Here is a 15,743-nt window from a genome sequence, read left to right as displayed (position 1 = left end):
GGTTCTCTGCTGTCGCGTCAAAGAAAGTATCATCAGTACATAAAAGATCTGGCGGACAGTGTGAGCAACAGTCTGCGGCTGTTTGCTGATGACGCTGTTGTGCACTGCAAGGGGTCGTCCTTGAGTGACTCTAGCAGGGTAATACGTGACTTAGACAATATTTATAGTTGGTGTGATGAATGGCAACTTGATATAAATGTAGAAAAATGAAGTTAATGTAAGAAATTATAATTAATCGAAACCCTCAGCTGCCCACAGGTGTTGTTGATATACCTCAACGTGTGCCCCGACAGGGACTAGAACCTGGGATATTCTGCTTACATAGCAGACGCAATGTCCATCTCAACCACCGAGGGCCCAGAGGATAGCACGACTGCAGGGACCTATCTCTTGCACGCTTCCCGTGACAAGTCCTCAGCTTGTGGTCGTGCGGTAGCGTTCTCGCTTCCCGTGCCCGGGTTCCCGGGTTCGATTCCCGGCGGGGTCAGAGATTTTCTCTGCCTCGTGATGACTGCGTGTTGTGTGATGTCTTTAGGTCAGTTAGGTTTAAGTAGTTCCAAGTTCTAGGGGACTGATGAGCATAGATGTTAAGTCCCATAGTGCGCAGAGCCATTTGAACCATTTTGAACTTCCCGTGATACCCACTTTCCCAACTATCCACAACCTACGTTCGTAATGTTCCTAATAGTTATTTGCCCATTCACACATTACTCGCGCCAAGTAAGGTGACCATTCCCGTAAGAGATCGGGCAAAGTGTGCGCATTCGCACAGAAGGAGGTCAATGGCCGGGTAGCCTTTAACTGTATGAAGATAGTAACTGTTTCAATGAACAGATTCCAATGATGACCATGCAGCTTCTCTAGAAGGAAATGATAATTAATCGAAACCCTCACCGATTGGAATCGTCACCTTACTTGGCGCGAGTACTGAGTGATTGGGCAAATATCCATTAGGAACATTACGAATGTAGGTTGTGGACAGTTGGGGAGCATGCGAAAGATAAGTTCCTGCAGTCGGGCTATCCCCTGGGCCCTCGGTTGCTCAGATGGATAGAGCGTCTGCCGTGTAAGCAGGAGATCCCGGGTTCGAGTCCCGGTCGGGGCACACATTTTCAACTGTCCCCATTGAGGTATATCAACAACATCTGTTTCGATTAATTATCATTTCTTTCTAGAGAAGCTGCATGGTCATCATTGGTATCAGTTCTGTAGACGAGCAGGGAAAACAAACCCGTAATGTTCGAATGCAGCATTAGTAGTGCCCTGCTTGACACAATCACGTCGTTTAAATATCTGGCCGTCACGTTGTAAAGCCATAGGAAATGGAACGAAAATGTGAGGATTATAGTAGTGAAGACGAATATTCGACTCCGGTTTATTGGGAGAATTTTAGGAGACTGTGGTTCATCTGTAAAGGTTCAAATGGTTCAAATGGCTCTGAGCACTACGGGACTTCACATCTATGGTCATCAGTCCCCTAGGACTTAGAAGTACTTAAACCTAACTAACCTAAGGACATCACACAACACCCAGCCATCACGAGGCAGAGAAAATCCCTGACCCCGCCGGGAATCGAACCAGGGAACTCGGGCGTGGGAAGCGAGAACGCTACCGCACGACCACGAGATGCGGGCCATCTGTAAAGGCGACCACAGGTAGGACACTAGTACGATCCATTGTACAGTGCTGCTCGAGTGCTTGACATCCGCCCCAGGTCGGATTAAAAAAATACATCGAAGCAGTTCTTGGGCGGGCTGCTAGATTTCTGTTATCTATACGTTAGAACAACACGTAAGTATTATTTAGATGCTTCCGGGACACAAATGGGAATTCCTGGACGTAAGGTGGCGTTCTATTTGAGGAATACGATTGATAAAATATAGAGAACTGGCATTTGATGCCGACTGCAGAAACTTTCTGCTGCCCTCAACGTACATTTCGTGTAAGAACAATGAAGGTAAGAGATATTAGGTCTCGTACGGAGGCATATAGACAGTCGCTTTTCTCTACATCCACATCTGCATCTATACTGTGCACGCAGACGGTACGTCCCTACCAGTTATTAGGGTTTCTTCCTGTTCCATTCACGTGCGGAGCGCGGGAAGAATGATTGTCTGAATGTCTCTGTGCGTGTAGAAGTTATTCGAATCTTATCTTGAAGATACCTATTTAGCCGATACGTAGAGGTTTGTAGTATATTCCTAGAGTAATCATTTAAAGCCGGTTCTTGAAACTTAACGGACTTTGTCGAGATAGTTTACGTCTATCTTCAAGAGTCTTCCAGTTCAGTTCCTTCAGTATCTCTGTGACACTGAAATAGATCAATAGAAAATCAAACAGGATGTGAAAAATATTTATAAGCTAAGAAATCTGTAGATAACAATTATAGAGTGTAAGAAAAATGTTTTGTAAAATCCTTTTAAGTTGTTTAAAAAAGAATTAAAAAACAAAAATCTAACATTTTTATTTTTAAAAATGTTAGATTTTTAAAAAATGTTTTTTCTTTTTTAAAGAACTTAAATCTTACAAAACATTTTTCTTATACACTATAATTGTTATTTACATATTTCTTAGCTTACAAATATTTTTCATAGCCTGTTTGATTTTCTGTTGATCTATTTAAAAAATATAAATAAAAATGTTACATTATTAAAAAACATTCTTTTTTAAAGAACTTAAATAAATTTTGCAAAACATTTTTCTTACACACTATAATTGTTATTTAAATATTTCTTAGTTTATAAATATTTTTCATGGCCTGTTTGATTTTCTATTGACCTATTTCAACACACTCTCATGGATTAAACAAACCTGTGACTATTTGTACTGCCCTTCTCTGTATAAATTCAGTATCCCCCATTAGTCCTATTTGGTATGGGTCCCAAACACTTGAGCAATATTCTAGAACCTGTCACACGAGTAATTTTCACATAATCTCCTTTGTAGATTGATTGTACTTCCTCAGTATTCTACCAATAAGACCGAATTCTACCACCTGCTTTACCCACGATGTAACATTCTGTGATCATTTCATTTCGTATTCCTACAAAGTGTTACACCCAGGTATTTGTACGAATTGACCGATTCCAAAAGTGACTCATTGGTGTTATAGTCATAGGATACTACGTTTTCTCGTTTTGTGAACTGCAGTATTTTACATTTCTGGACATTTAGACCAATCTCTGCAAGTTGAAATCTTATTAAGATCTGACTCAATATTTATGCAGTTTTTTCGGATAGTACTTCATTATAAATAACTACATCATCTGTAAAAAGCCTGATTTTGCTGTTATATCATCTGCAAGGTCATTGGTTCAAATGGCTCTGAGCACTACGGGACTTAACAGCGGAGGTCATCAGTCGCCAATACTTAGAATTACTTAAACCTAACTAACCTAAGGACATCACACACATCCATGCCCTAGGCAGGATTCGAACCTGCGACCGTTGCGGTCGCGCGGTTCCAGACTGAAGCGCCTAGAACCGCTAGGCCACTCCGGCCGGCTGCAAGGTACAATATGAACAGCAAATGTCCCAACACACTTCACCTGGGGCACACCCGAAGTTACTTCTACATCTGACGATGACTTTCCATCCAAGGTAACCAGCGGTGTCCTCCGAACGAAAAAGTCCTCAATCCAGTCACAAATTTGACTTGGTACCGCATATGATCGTGCTTTTGACAATAAGCGTAGGTGCGATACTGAGTCAAATACTTTTCGTAAATGAAGAAACACTGCATCTACCTGGTTGTCTTGATCCAAAGCTTTCAGTATGTCATATGAGAAAAGTGTGAGTTGGGTTCTCGAATTCCATGCTCGTTAGCATTGAGAGGGTCATTCTGTTCAAGACACCTCATTATGTTTGAGCTCAGAATATGTTCTCAGATTCTATAAGAAATCTATGTCAAGGATATTGGACGGCTTCTGTGTGGATCACTTCTACTACCATTCTTGTAGAGAGGAGTGACCTGCGCCTTTTCCCCAGAACTGGGTCTAAAGTTAGTCGAAAGTTGAGTATAGAATGTGACAGGGATTCCATCGTGGCCTGGAGCTTTGTTCCATTATATCGATTTATGCTGTTTCTGAACACCACTGACACTAATACTTATTTCATTCACCTTTTCAGTAGTACGATTATTAAATTGGGACTGTTCTCCTGGGTCTTCTTTGTAAAGGAACATTTGAAAACGGAGTTAAGCATTTCAGCTTTTGCTCTGCTACCCTCAACTGCAGTTTCTGTCTCATTCACTAGGGACAGGAAGCTAACAGCCTCTCCATACAACCAGAATTTCTTTGAATTTTGAGAAAGATCAATTGACAATATTCTGCTACGACAGTCACTGAAAACTTCATGCATTGCTCGTTTCATTCAGAATCTCTCTAGCTATAGCCCTACGCTTTGTTTCGCACATGTTATGCAGTACTCTCGGTATCTTTAGAAGTTTCTTTACATTGATTGTATACCATGAAGGTTCCCTACCATTACGAACTGCTCTACTGAGTACATATCTACCCAGTGCATTGTCAACATTTTTTTTAAATTTGGCCCAGAGTTCCTCTAGATGCTCTTGGTCTATACTGAAAATTTGAAGTTCCTCATTAAGATATGACCCTACTGATTTTTTTATCTAGTTTATTGAACATGTACATCTTTCTGTTTGTTTTAGCTGTCCTTTGTACTTCGGTAATCATTGTTGCCACACCGCTTCGTGGTAATTGATACCAGTTTCGATGTGGATATTCTCAAAGAGATCAGGTTTCTTTGTTGCCAGTAGATCCAATATATTTCCATCACGAGTGGAGTTCCTAACCATCTGTTCTAGACAGTTTTCAGAGGAGGCACCTAGCAAACTTTCACAAAATGAAACTTCCTGGGAGATTAAAACTGTGTGCCGAACCGTGACTGGATCCTTTGCCTTTCGCGGGTAAGTCTGCCAGGAAATTTTATATCAACGCATTCACAGGATGTCTCATCACAGCTACCACTAACAAAGTTGTAATTTTTCCAATTAACTGTCGGATGTTTAAAGTCTCCACTGATGATTACAGTATGATTGGGGAACTTACATACAAGTGGAATGAGGTTTTTTCTAAAGTTTTCGGTTACATCAGGAGATGAGTCTGGTCGGCGATAGAAGGATCCAGTCATTTTATGCCCACCCCTAATACTGAATTTTGCCCAAACAGCGTCACATGCAGCTTCAATTTCTACCTCAGTGGATATGATTTTTTTGTCTACTGCGACAAATACACCACGTCCATTTCCCATTTGCCAACCCTTTTGATATACACTCAAATTTTCGCCAAAGATCACACAGGTATCCATTTCAGGTTCAACCAGTTTTGTGTACCTAGTGTATGGGAGCATCACTGCTTTTCATGAGCACTTCAAACTCTGGTAATTTGCTGCGAATGCTTTGGCAGTTTACCATTAGGTTAAAGAAGAAAGTAAATGACTAACTGTGGTACAGTGTAGCTTCTGCCATGAGGAATGTGGGTGCAGATGTAGACGTACTGCTGTCCGTGGAGGTCCAGTCTTCGCCGCACTGTCTTTGTGAATACAGTCTTGCAGCATTTCCTGACAGGAGGCGGTTGAGCGAACCTGCACGGCCGAGCGAATCTGTCCCTCCTCTCCAGCTCTAGTCGAGTGTAACCATGTAGATCCTCCGTGATAGCCGTGGGACCCCGACTACAGTGAGCAGTAATGTCGCGGGACGGTAAATTGCATTCTTGATGGTCCGTGGTCCTGTCGCTGACGACTTTACATTAAATGATACAGCTTCGTTTTCTCATAAACAAGATTGAAATCAGTTTATGGAAGCAGAACCCACTGCACAATATTTTCTTGTAGATTGATGTAGCTCCTAAGGAATTTGTGCGGTTTTGCTGTAATGCTAAACATATGCGTGACTATAGTCGAGCAGCCGAAATAATGTGTCTGACAGCCAGCGGCTACGCTGCCAGTGCTACTACATGGCTCCTTGCTGTCACGCCGCGCCGGTCGCCCAGCTACGAATGCCACATCCGAAAATTACAGCAATGCTACTGAAGCGTAAGAAACCGCTAATAACCTTGGGGATATGAAATATACTCTTTTCGTAATTAAAAAGAAAAGGTACGGAAATATATGTTGAGTTAAATTAGAGATTTCGATGCACCGAAATGGTAATGACACGGTGGGAGCCGCAACACGCCTGGACCACTTGCTTCTGCAATTTTGTGAATGTCGTAGGTGACATTACGCGATTTACACTATTTCACGATTTACACTATTTCACGATTTGGAGTATTTGTGCCTTTTTGATTTCGTTGTCAACTGAATCAGCGCCGTTCTTCTGTAGCCATTCCACTAAGTCACTCTTCCTGCTTCTGCTTGTAGGGATTTTGTTTGACTGAACCGAGTGATGTGGTGCATAATCGAATATTAGGCGGAGTATTATCTAGCTAACCACTCTTTAAATTTCTTTGCTGTCATTTCCCTTTGTAAGCCACTAGATTTCTTTGATGTAAGCAACAACAAAACATTTGGCACAAACCCACCGACTGGTCCAGCTTTTTCTACTGGAGTGTCATTCTTTCTTGAGAAATCTCATCAGTCCTCGCCATCAGTCTGGAATGACTACAATTAATCCACGTTTCGTCCGACCAGGTGATTTCGTGAGGTCTGCTGTTAAATAAATCCCAAAAAAGTAGCACCTCCAGCCAACGATGGCCTTTCGAGCAAGCTGAACTCATCTTCCGGAAAATGTTTTCCATCTAAACCCTATCCCCATTAGTATCACTCAAAGGCTGGATTTTCCTCTGACAACCAATTCCAGTTTCAGCAGCAGTTACAACGGCCTCCTTCTGTTTTTAACATTATAAAGCGGTACTGCACCGAAGCATCAAAGAAACTGGTATACGCATGCGTATTCAAATACAGAGATATGTAAACAGGCAGAATATGGCGCTGCCGTCGGCGACGCCTATATAAGACAACAAGTATCTGGCACAGTTGTTATATTGGTTACTGCTGCTACAATGGCAGGTTATCAAGATTTAAGTGAGTTTCAGCGTGGCGTTATAGTCGGTGCACGAGCGATGGGACACAGCAACTTTGAGGTAGCGGTGAAGTGGGGGTTTTTCCCGTACGACCATTTCACGAGTGTACCGTGAATATTAGGAATCCGGTAAAACATCTAATCTCCAACATTGCTTCGATGGAAGAAGTTCCTGCGAAAAAGGACCAACGACGATTGAAGAGAATCGATCAACGCGACGGAAGTGCAACCCTTCCACAAACTGCTGCAGTTTTAAATGCTGAGCCGCCAACAAGAGTCAGCGTGCGAACCATTCCACGAAACATTATCGATGTGGGATTTCGGAGCCGAAGGCCCATCGGTGAACCCTCGATGACTGCACGACACAAAGCGTTACTCCTCTCCTGGGACCGTCTAGGCCGACGTTTGACTGGAAAAACGTTCCCTTGGTGGAGTACTCTCGTTTCAAATTGTATCAAGCGGATGGACTTGTACGGTTATGGAGACAACCTCATGAATCCATGGACCCTGCGTGTCAGCAGGGGACTGTTCAATCTGGTGGAAGCTCTGTAGTAGTTTAGGGCGTGTGCAGCTGCAGTGACATCGGATACCTGATACGTCTAGATACGACTCTGACAGGTGACACGTACGTAAGCATCGTGCTTGATTACCTGCATCCATTCGTTCTCATTAAGCATTACAACGGACATCTGCAATTCCTGCAAGACAATGCGACACCCCACACGTCCAGAAATGCTACAGAGCGGCTCCAAGAACACTCTTCTGAGTTTAAACGCTTTCGTTGGCCACCATGCCTTGCGACGTGCTGTTTGAGGAGATCTCCATACCCTAGTATTACGGATTTATGGACAGCCCTGCAGGATTCATGGCGTCAGTTCACTCCAGCTATGCTTCAGATATTAGTCGAGCTCATGCTACGTCGTGTTGCGGCACTAGTGCCTACTGGCGAGGGCCCTACGCGGTATGAGGCAAGTACACCAGTTTCTATGGCTCTTCAGTGTCTATTCAGAAAACTTTTTTGTCAACTCAGTATTTTATAGCAGTAGCTTCTTCCGGGTGGAATGTCCTTTCTGCGCGTAACAGTCAAATGTATGTTGCCGAAATACGTCTTCTTGAAAATCTCCAAGGTCTGTCAATTTAGCAACAAGCGCTCTGGGTTTTCGTAGAGTCGAAAGAGCAGCAATTGGTTCCTGTGGATCTTCAGCACACTTCTCTCTAGTTATTTTCTTCGCGGAGGTCGTTACAATTTTCAGACGTGCAGCTCTTCATTCCATGACTTTCGACAAAGATATGAAAGGGCCACTGTTAACGTTTTGTTCTACAAAATATCATCGTAAACTATATATGAGCTAACGATTAACATAGAAGCTCGCGCTATTCGTCCACGAGACTCAGAGGGCCTTCGACACGGGTTCACAGGTAGATGCCGTGTTTCTTGACTTCCGCAAGGCGTTTGACACAGTTCCCACAGTCGTTTAATGAACAAAGTAAGAGCATACGGATTATCAGATCAATTGTGTGATTGGATTGAGGAGTTCCTAGATAACAGGACGCAGCATGTCATTCTCAATGGAGAGGAGTCTTCCGAAGTAAGAGTGATTTCAGGTGTGCCGCAGGGGAGTGTCCTAGGACCGTTGCTATTCACAATATACATAAATGACCTGGTGGATGACATCGGAAGTTCACTGAGGCTTCTTGCAGATGATGCTGTGGTGTATCGAGAGGTTGCAACAATGGAAAATTGTACTGAAATGCAGGAGGATCTGCAGCGAATTGACGCATGGTGCACGGAATGGCAATTGAATCTCAATGTAGACAAGAGTAATGTGATCCGAGTACATAGAAAGATAGGTCCCTTATCATTTAGCTACAAAATAGCAGGTCAGCAACTGGAAGCAGTTAATTCCATAAATTATCTGGGAGTACGCATTAGGAGTGATATAAAATGGAATGATCATATAAAGTTGACCGTCGGTAAAGCCAGACTGAGATTCATTGAAAGAATCCTAAGGAAATGAAATCCGACAACAAAGGAAGTAGGTTACAGTACGCTTGTTCGCCCACTGCTTGAGTACTGCTCAGCATTGTGGGATCCGCACCAGATAGGGTTGATAGAAGAGATAGAGAAGATTCTCCGGACAGCAGCACGCTGCGATACAGGATCATTTAGTAATCGCGAAAGCGTTACGGAGATGATAGATAAACTCCAGTGGAAGACTATGCAGGAGAGACGCTCAGTAGCTCGGTACGGGATTTTGTTAAAGTTTCGAGAACATACCTTCACCGAAGAGTCAAGCAGTATATTGCTCCCTCCTACGTATATCTCTCGAAGAGACCATGAGGATAAAATCAGAGAGATTAGAGCCCACACAGAAGCATACCGACAATCCTTCTTTCCACGTACAATAGAATAGAAGGGAGAACCGATAGAGGTACTCAGAGTACCCTCCGCCACACACCGTCAGATGGCTTGCGGAGTATGGATGTAGATGTAGATGTAGAATCACCACCTACTTTCGTGCAGCGTGAGGAAGAGACTGTATCACTTAGGTTTGAAATTAACAATGCGACACTTCACACGGCTCCGATAATGCGAACTGAGTCAATACCGCGATCTGCAACAAACGCTTTCTCCCACTGATTACAAAAAATGGCTCTGAGCACTATGGGACTCAACTGCTGTGGTCATTAGTCCCCTAGAACTTAGAACTACTTAAACCTAACTAACCTACGGACATCACACACATCTATGCCCGAGGCAGGATTCGAACCTGCGACCGTAGCAGTTGCACGGTTCCGGACTGCGCGCCTAGAACCGCGAGACCACCGCGGCCGGCCACTGATTACAGAACCGCGCGACCTTGAGTTGTCGGGGTGGCAACGGGGTACCATCACCATGGCAACGTTTACGAATGCCAGAGCTCCGACTGGCGCTAGAGTGTCTCCTCCACACGATGCGGTGCAGGTGCGTGAACTGGGAGGAACGTTCTTTCGGCAGCCTAGCTATTACAGCTCGAGATTTCTCGCGTGCCACCTTCGTGTTTTTGACATTTTAATGCGCAGCAGTGTTTAAGCAGGACCTTATTTCGAAACCTATCCCCGCAGTAGTAGCTCCTCTTAAGGACGAACCGCTCATGTGTTCTTGTGTTGTGGCTTGTACTAGTTACCGCTCGGTGTCTGCGCCATCCGTCCGCAGCCTGCTTATACTAATATAACACAGCTGGTGACGCGTCCCGGCTTGAAAGGTGTGTGTGTGTGTGTGTGTGTGTGTGTGTGTGTGTGTGTGTGTGTGTGTTTAAGTTTTCAGAGGAACTTTTCCTGTTTTGGATATCTGAAATGTGAAATGAGAACGCCGGCCGCGGTGGTCTAGCGGTTCAGGCGCTCAGTCCGGAACCGCGGGACTGCTACGGTCGCAGGTTCGAATCCTGTCTCGGGCATGGATGTGTGTGATGTTCTTAGATTAGTTAGTTTTAAGTAGTTCTAAGTTCTAGGGGACTGATGACCACAGATGTTAAGTCCCATAGTGCTCAGAGCCATTTGAACCATTTTGAGATGAGAACAATCGAGTTTTGCTTTAGTAGCAACAGGTAGCAAATAACGGAGATTTTTGGGGATCATGATAAGGATTATTGGAAGATTCAGTGTCGAGAGAAAAGGAATTGATTTTTACGTTGGTACGATTATACTCTTCATGATGAATGTATTAGAGGTAATGATTTAGTTTGGTTTACTTGCAGCAGCTCTTTGATAATGCGCCATTCTTAGTTCGTAAGCCATCCAATTCAGGAATCTTTTTGCTCTTCATTATCTTCTTTTTTAGGATCAATCGATCATTCCGAGAGACATGGATTTCAGAATTGCATTTTGTAACTTCTTTTAAGGAAAGGTAATACAAGTGAAGTTTAATTTTTGTAATGCGTGGGTTATAGTTTCGTGATTTCAGAGAAGGATTAACTGTTACTGAAGTTTCATGAAACGCTATTATGTCAAATGATATGACATCGGTATTGAGTTTATTTAACCATGAGTCATTGTCCACGACCTAAGAGTCACTTGGTTTTCAGTTTATTTTAAACTTTTATAAAAAAAAAATGAACCAAGAATGATAGCAATGTTTTTAAGGAACGCCATGCACCTTTGTGTATCTCAGTTCTTAGATTTTACAGCTCTACGCCAGAAACGTTACCTGGCCGTAAATTCTTAGAGCTACCAGTGTGAAGCTTGAAATTTATCTGTTTCAATTTATTTTAACGAAAGTGGATTTGTAATGTTAAATTGTCTGTTAGATGCAATATATATATACACATACAGGATATGAATGTTACAGTACTGTGTACTGTGGATGAGCAGTTTGGAGACGATGATTATAACAGCATGACAATGCACCCTCTCATAAAGCAGTATGTATAGTGGTTTGTGAACAAAAACATTCCTGACATGCACTGGTCACTCCAGAATTCTGACCTGCGCATTTTTTTGCCTTTTTTTCTTTTTTTCCAGTCCATTGGTAACCTTCGTTGCTCCAGCGATCTATGATAACCTGCTGCTAGAAGGGGAGCAAGCTTTTTCGCGTAATGTTAGTAGACCTGCAGATGTATCTTATACTGTCCAGACATCTTTCCACTATTAAGCGACTGACGTTACTTTTCCGTTCAGTTATCATTCACCTGACTATCTGCCAATTTTGCGATAAGTGAACATAGGAACCAAAAATGTCCAAATGTGTGTGAAATCTTATGGGACTTAACTGCGAAGGTCATCAGTCTCTAAGCTTACACACTACTTAATCTAAATTATCCTAAGGACAAACACCTACACACACATGCCCGAGGGAGCACTCGAACATCCGCCGGGACCAGCCGAACAGTCCATGACAGCAGCGCCCTCGACCTCTGGGCTAATCCCGCACGGCTAACATAGGAACCTTATTGCAAAGTACTGCAGCGATACATTTTCAGAAGACCAAATTTAGTATTTCTGGTTTCCCTCTGTCGTCTTTCGTTTCGGTGCAATACGGTCACTGAGCGAGTAAATAGATGATTTCGACATCAGTGCAAAACTTCTTAGAGGTTTTAGTCAGATCTGTTGGCAAAATTTCAGTTTCAAATCCAATGTTAATCTCTTTGCTCTCGTTTCTTTTCGACAGTTTATGACATATATCAATGAAGAAACATTGATAAAGCAAAAGTGGCATAATTTTCTGTGGGTGGGTGACACTGTGTAACATTACGCGACGCCTACCGATCGGCACGGACACACAGCGCGTCCCAGCGCGCTGACTAATGCACGGCCGCAATTACGGCCTGTGTTGAATAATTCGCCGAGTCGCCTACTGCTGCCATCTCTCGACACGCCACCCGTTGCACACTAGCCGCCTAATCGGTGATTCCTTTTCCTCGCTGCCCCTCCGCCTGACTACCAAATATCGACAACAAGCCAATTATCTAGCCGGAAAAAGCCGACCTAGAAGCGATACGTGACGTATAAAATGCAAATCACGACCCGATTTCAGTCTTTGCGTCTCTTTGTCATTGGTAATATTTATACTGACGGGATCTGACTGTTGTTAAAACACACGAATTTCTACGTAGCTCATGGCAAATGTTTACAGAATTTCTTAAAATTGCTTCCAATAATCAAATAGCAGACGTAGTAGAATCTGGTTCTTTGTGACCACCAACTACTAGTGAGCGTGTAACATGAATCACATAACTGCAGAACATTACCAATTGCCAGTAAACATTTCCGTAACATTGTCATTACGAGGGATTTTTTATTAGATTCACAAACTGTACAGACAGACTCCTTAAGGTACACAACAATTGTCTGCACAGATCGCTCTTTATCTCTTCACTTTATTTCTTCAAACGGCTAACACGTTTTGGCAGACTGCCTCATCAAATGAAAACTTAAAGAATCAATACATCATATTACGTCAAATTATACAAGATCATACGCAGTATAAATATTTGTAATAGACAAGCTTTTTTTTTTTTTTTTTTTTACGTAACACGATTCGTTGGTTCTTTGTTCTGATCTGATAATGGAAGTCTGCCGAAACAATTTTTGAATAAGTGCTGGCAGTCCTTCATAAAGATTTCCTGTTTTTAACAGTTGATTGAAACTATAGGCAAACAATCCTTTTGGAAGAACATCCGCAACTGAGCATTATACCAGAAGTGCAACGTACCGCCTCAGTTGTAAATTTGTTTTACTATCACGGCCGGTTTCAGCCTCTCATAAGCCCATCCTCAGGTGTCCCAACTGTGCTGTGGCCCCGAGCGCCGCGATGGACGTGTACTAGGCGCCTTTTGCTACCTGTTGTGGTCTTCAGTCCAGAGACTGGTTTGATGCAGCTTTCCACGCTACTATCTGCTGTACAATCTTCTTCATCTCCCAGTACCTACTGCAAACTACATTCTTCTGAATCTGCTTAGTGTATTCGTCTCTTGGTCTCCCTCTATGATTTATACCCTCCACGGTGCCCACCAATACTAAATTGGTGATCCCTAGATGCTTCAGAACATGTCCTACCAACCGATCCCTTCTTCTAGACAAGTTGTGCCAAAAGTTTCTCTTCTCCCAAGTTCTATTCCATACTTCCTCATTAGCTATGTGAACTACCCATCTAATCTTCAGCACTCTTCTGCAGCACCAAATTTCGAAAGCTTCTAATCTCTTCTTGTCCAAACTATTTATCGTCCATGTTTCACTTCCATACATGGCTACACTCCATATAAATACTTTCAGAAATGACTTCCTGACATTTAAATCTATACTCGATGTTAACAAATTTCCCTTCATCAGAAACGCTTTCCTTGACATTGCCAGTCTACATTTCGTATCTGCTCTACTTTGACCATCATCAGTTATTTTGCTCCCCAAAATAGCAAAACTCCTTTAGTACTAAAAGTGTCCAATTTCCTAAAAGTGTCCCATTTCCTAATCTAATTCCCTCAGCATCACCCGACTTAATTCAACTACATTCCATTATCCATTGTCCTCTAGCCATCCCTGCTTCGCCATTTTGCACTTCCTCTCGATATTATTTTTGAGACATTTGTATTCCTTTTTGACTGCTTCATTTACTGCATTTTTATATTTTCTCCTTTCAACAATTAAATTCAATAAATCTTCTGTTACCCAAGGATTTTTATTAGCCCTCGTTTTTTTACTTACTTGATCCTCTGCTGCCTTTAATATTTCATATCTCAAAGCTACCCATTTTACTTCTACTGTATTCTTGCCCCATTCTTGTCAACCGTTCCCTAATGCTCTCTCTGAAACTCCCTACAACCTCTTGTTCTGTCAGTTTATCCACGTCCCATCTCCTTAAATTCCCACTTTTTTAAAATTTGTTCAGTTTTAATCTGCAGTTCATGACCAATAGATTGTGGTCAGAGTCCACATCAGCCCCTGGAAGTGTCTTACAATTTAAAACCTGGTTCCTAAATCTGTCTTACCATTACGCAATCTATCTGAAACCTTCCAGGATCTCCAGGCCTCTTCAATGTATACAACCTTCTTTCGGGATTCTTGATCCAAGTGTTAGCTATGATTAAGTTATTCTCTGTGCAAAATTCTACCAGGCGGCTTTCTCTTTCATTCCTCACCACCATTCCATATTCACCAACTACGTTCCCTTCTCTTCCTTTTCCTACTACCGAATTCCAGTCACCCATAACTATTAAACTTTCGTCTCCCTTCACAATCTGAATAATTTCTTTTATCTGCGGAGCTAGTTGTCATATAAACTTGTACTACTGTGTTAGGCTTGGGCTTCGTGTCTATCTTGGCCACAATAATGCATTCTCTATGCTATTTGTCATAGCTTATCCGCAGTCCTATTTTTTATTCATTATTAAACCTGCTCCAGAATTGAAATATCCTGACAGATTAAAACTGTGTGCCGGACCGAGACTCGAACTCGGGACCTTTGCCTTTGGCGGGCAAGTGCTCTACCAACTGATCTACCCAAGTACGACTCACGCCCCATCCTCACAGCTCCACTTCTGCCAGTTTCTCGTCTCCTACCTTCCAAGCTTTACAGAAGCTCTCCTGCGAACCTTGCACTCCAGAATTAGCCCTATTTGATTTTGTATTTATAACCATGTATTCACCTGACGAGAAGTATTCTTCCTATTGCCACCGAACTTCACTAATTCCTACTATATCTAACTTTAACCTATCCATTTCCCTTTTTAAATTTTCTAACCTACCTGCCAGATTAAGTGATCTGACATTCCACGCTCCGATCCGTAGAAAGCCAGTTTTCTTTTACCTGATAACGCCGTCCTCCTGAGTAGTCCCTCCTCCCCCCCCCCTCCGAAATATTTTACCCAAGAGGACGTCATCATCATTTAACCATACAGTGAAGCTGTACGCCCTCGGGAACAATTATGGCTGTAGTTTCCCCTTGCTTCCAGCCGTTCGCAGTCCCAGCACAGCAAGGCCGTCTGGTTAGTGTTACAAGGCCAGATCAATCATTCCGACTGTTGCCCCTGCAACTACTGAAAAGGCTGCTGCCTCTCTTCAGGAACCGCACCTCTGTCTGGCCTCTCAACAGATACCCCTCCGTTGTGGTTGCACCTATGGTATGGCTATCTGTATCGCTGAGGCACGCAAGCCTCCCCACCAACGGCAAGATCCATGGGTCCATGGTTCAAAGGATAGGGGGGGGGGGGCGAACTCGCCTCCCTCC

The 15,743-nt window shown here is 43.0% G+C and overlaps 1 protein-coding gene and 1 non-coding gene across 2 annotated transcripts in view; one reads left to right on the top strand and one right to left on the bottom strand.

The window, feature by feature from the left end:
- LOC126278302 (protein CBFA2T1-like) overlaps nucleotides 1–15,743 on the bottom strand; it is a 1,072,749-nt gene that overhangs the window by 682,864 nt on the left and 374,142 nt on the right. The window lies entirely within an intron of this gene.
- Trnat-ugu (transfer RNA threonine (anticodon UGU)) lies at nucleotides 1,031–1,105 on the top strand. The gene has a single exon. It is a non-coding gene; the product is annotated as a tRNA-Thr (tRNA).

The sequence above is a fragment of the Schistocerca gregaria genome, chromosome 6, assembly GCF_023897955.1.
Source record: "Schistocerca gregaria isolate iqSchGreg1 chromosome 6, iqSchGreg1.2, whole genome shotgun sequence".
Taxonomy (NCBI): domain Eukaryota; kingdom Metazoa; phylum Arthropoda; class Insecta; order Orthoptera; family Acrididae; genus Schistocerca; species Schistocerca gregaria.
The sequence above is the reverse complement of the archived record's forward strand: the minus strand, read 5'-3'. Positions and strand labels throughout refer to the sequence as shown.